The following is a 4,399-nucleotide window of genomic DNA, read 5'->3' on the forward strand; positions in this document are numbered from 1 at the left end:
GGGACAACAGCGCCCGCGCAAGGCATGACGGGAAGCTCGAAGCTCCTCCCAGCGGCTCTTTCCGGCGAGCGAGGAGAAAGAGAACTCTAGCGCTATGAAAAAAAGGACAGATACACACGTCGTCTGAACACTTCCGGGACGGAAGTAGGATGCGCCGCAGGACTCTGCGCGTTTCTCCTACTACAGGAAGGGAAAGTGAGGGGTAGTGCATGGAGCTTTGCGCCACGATTCAGAAGGGCCGGGACTCTTCTCCCCCACTCAGTTTCTTAGGATTGACCTATCTCTTAGGGTTGTTTGACAAGGCGGGGAAAGGTGTAAGTCTATGGATAGGATAAAAGGTGATTAAAAACAAGACAGTTCGTCCTCCGCTTTCTGAGTTTTTTAAAGGTGGAAAACGAGGTTTGTAAATATATATAGATATCAATGTAAACACATGTTGTCAGTGCAACACAGCCCATGCAACCCAGAACGGCTTCTCTAAAGTGAACCCGGAAACTTCAATCAGCTAGATGCGTCACTCTTCATTTTTACTGCGTTTGTGAAACATGCCGGGAGCGGGCACCTTGGAGATAGAAAGAGAAGAGTGGTTCTCTATTTTTGAGACGGGCGGCTGCCCAGCATCGGCTGACGTTCAAATGGAATCCGGAAGTTCTGGCCATGTGCACTTCGTAATTTTCCCCATATCTGTTTGGCTCAGGGGAAACTTCTACAGTATCTTTGGGGGAAAGGAGTGGGGCTGCAGGCAGCCCACAGCGCTAGAAGAAATAGATCTCTCCCACTCCCTTCCCTTTAGAGAACAGTTTAATTTGAGGTCTCTGTTTTCCGCATCCCTACGGAGACGAATAAAGGGGCTTGGGAACGCATGTTCCAGACTGAACCAGATTTACGTTACAAGCAACCTGAGCCTTGCATCTATCATAACAGAACCGTGTTCAGAAAAGGGCAACCAAAATGTTCGGGGGGGGGGGGGCGACTCCCCTACTTTAGAAAAGTAGCAGCTTTGGGGACTTTTTAGGAGATTGCGGACTCTTCTTCCTTGGAGGTTTTTAAGCCGAGCTTGGATGAGCATCTGTCATCGGTGTTTTGTCTGAGACCCTCGGGGTCTATATCCAACGGAGCTGAGTGTTGGGAAATTCAAGGCAGATATAGCAATGTACCTCTCTATGCAGCACATTGTTTATCTGTGGAACTCGCTTCCACAGGAGGCAGCAGTGGCTACCAAACTGAGTGGCTTTGAAAGAGGCTAGAACAAATCATGGATGAGGAGGCTATGCATGGCTACTTGCCATCATGGCAACGCTCTGCCAGGCAGGGCAAGACTGCTGCTTCAGGTGGCAGAACACCCCCCCCCCCATGGCATACCCACAGGCATCTCACCGGCCCTGCCAGAGCGGAGAAGCGTCACTGCCGTTAGCACTGATTTGGGTAAAGATCCCATCCATTTTGCGCCCTAAATTATGTGAGATCTTGCCCTCTCCGCATGCAGTTTTCGATAAATAAACTCCAGCTCGCTCTCCTGTTTTCCTGTAGGAAGCTCTGTGCAACTGGGGACTCACCTACACTGACAAAGAAAAAGTGCTTTATATGTGCTGTTGTTCTAACACGGTGACACCAGGTGGTGCTGCAGAGTTCGGTTTTTGCCAACCCGATTTCTCATACAAAGTTTGCAACGCATTTAACTGAAACGCTTCTTTGATGTGTCAAGATCAAAGTGCAGCCCCACTCCAAAATAAACATGACAACACCCTTTGCATAATGTGAGAATAGGGCTTGAGTGGGACATTTGTGTAAGGTCCTCTACTCCTCTTTTTCCCCACAACTGTGAGGTAGGTTCAGTTGAGAAATGGCAATTGGACTCAGGTCACCCAATAAGCTTTATAGCTGTATGGGGATTGCTGACTAGAATCTGTCTCTCCCCAGGTTCTGCATCTGTTCGGAAGCTATTTCAGTTGTTTTAAAATGTTTTTATTGTTTTTATATATGGAATTGTTTTATATGCTTTGCATGTAAGTTTACACTTTTCTTGTTTTGTTACTGTAACTTCTTTATATAGTTGTATATATTATTGTTGTAAAATGCTTTGGGACCTTATAGTGAAATAAGAAATAAAATACATTTTTAAAAAAAAGTTTTAAAAGAACCCTGAGTGACATAGCTGGCACCCCTTAGGGAAAATATGTACTCTTTCTCATAAGGCACATGTACAGATATTTGCCATCCTCCAGAAAATGAAGAGTTTCTTCCCATCATTAATCTGAAGGGCACACATGTCTCCAAATTGCGTTGCCATCTGTGATGATACTAAATGAGCTGAAATGCGTATGTGCCTAATTTCCAGTGTCTTAATCATGTTTGTCACCCAAGAGGGGGCAATCTGGATTTATCTCTGTCCTCCTTTCCCCAACACTGCACATTAGAATCAATGGAGGGCAGCGGAACATGCAATACATTCATTAATGGAAATGACCAAATAAATCCATGATAGAAAACCTCACGGCTTGGGGATTTGGGTTGCTTACAGGTGACCTGTATATTGAGCATTCATCCTGATTCTGTTTGTACACAACTTGCAGGGCATTTATATGATGTCAGCTGTTTATTGAGCATCTGGAGGCGAAAACTTAAGATTCTAAGATGGATTTGTGAAATTTTAAAAGTAGTAGTCTTCTTCCTTTTCTTTCTGAGGCCTCCTTGCTTGAAGACACTGGCTTGTCTGGATTTGCTGCAAGTTCAGGAACCATTCAGTCAGAGCTATCTTGGACTCTTTGAGATGATCTGACACATAGGACTTGGGATCATCTACACAAGTACTGAACAATCATCCACACCCAAAAGTGCAGAAAGTGCAGTCCCACAAGTAATCCTTTATCTTGTGATAGGTTTGTCTGCTTCTTCTATACTAAACCACTTCTGTGTTCAGTAACACAGGAGGGCATCTGTGGAAGTGATTTCCTGGACTGCACAGCTTCATACTTTCTCAAAAAGGGCTTCATGCACAGTTTAGAATGGAATCTTGGAATCGCGGCTTAGTCAAATAGGCTGGGTTATGACTTTAACACAGTTTGTTATAGCTACTCCTTAGTGTAACCTTTGGTCATCCAGATGTTGCTGAACCACAACTCCCATCCGTTGGCTACCACTATCGCACAGGGCTTCACAAAGTGGCACAAGAAATGCCCAAACACTACAGTGCCAGTGGGAGAAAAAGTCCATTCACTGGCATAAACTAAGGGCTACATCTCCATCCATTGGAAAAGAGCCTCGGATGTGAGGGGCGGAAGGAAAACGAAACAGCTTTGTGAGGGTGCCCTAGCTCTGGGGTCAGGCTAGGAAAGCAGAGGAGCACTGGGGCGGGAGGCAGATGGATGGGGCGGATGGAGATGGAGCTCTGCCACCGCCTTCTACAAGGTCCATTAAGAGTTTTGTATGGCTCGGAGCTACTCTGCTTAAAACTGCCTTTCCTACCATGAACCTGCCTGAACTCTGAGATCTGAGGCCCTTCTGTAAATGCCAGCTTCAAGAGTACAGTGATACCTTCGTTTACAACCATAATATGTTCCGGAGGTACCAGTTGTAAACCAAAACAGGTTGTAACCCAAGGTGTGCTTTTGCCAATGAAGCCTCCCCCCCAAAAAAATGGTTGTAACCCCCCCCAAAGGGGGTGGGTTGTAATCCAAAAAAAGGGACACACACTTCAGGGTTTGACGTGGTTGTAATCCAAAACTGTTGTAATCCAAAACGGTTGCAAACCAAGGTACCACTGTAAGTCCACGGCGTGGCAATAACAGGAATACTGTCTCCAGGGAGGCCTGCCTGACACCAGCCTTGTAATTGTTTCAGTGCCAAATACATTTCTGTGTGATATACTGTTAGGTAAAGGGTAAAGGTAAAGGGACTGCTGACCATTAGGTCCAGTCGTGACCGACTCTGGGGTTGTGGCGCTCATCTCGCTTTATTGGCCGAGGGAGCCGGCATACAGCTTCCGGGTCATGTGGCCAGCATGACTAAGCCACTTCTGGTGAACCAGAGCAGCGCACGGAAACGCCGTTTACCTTCCCGCTGGAGTGGTACCTATTTATCTACTTGCACTTGGACGTGCTTTCAAACTGCTAGGTTGGCAGGAGCAGGGACCGAGCAACGGGAGCTCACCCCTTCGTGGGGATTCGAACCGGCGACCTTCTGATCAGCAAGTCCTAGGCTCTGTGGTTTAACCCACAGCACCACCCGCATCCCTTGATATACTGTTAAGTCTGTTTTAATAATGTGCATGGGATTATTTACGGTTGTAAATTGCTTTAGGACGCAAGAAAACTATACCCCTTTAAATGTGTTTGTGGGGGAAGGGGAGTTTTTTGGGTGGGGGGGGTTGGTTCTTGTTTATATTATATGTTTTGTGTTT

The sequence above is a fragment of the Podarcis liolepis genome (genome assembly GCF_965112155.1).
Source record: "Podarcis liolepis genome assembly, chromosome: 8".
NCBI lineage: Eukaryota > Metazoa > Chordata > Lepidosauria > Squamata > Lacertidae > Podarcis > Podarcis liolepis.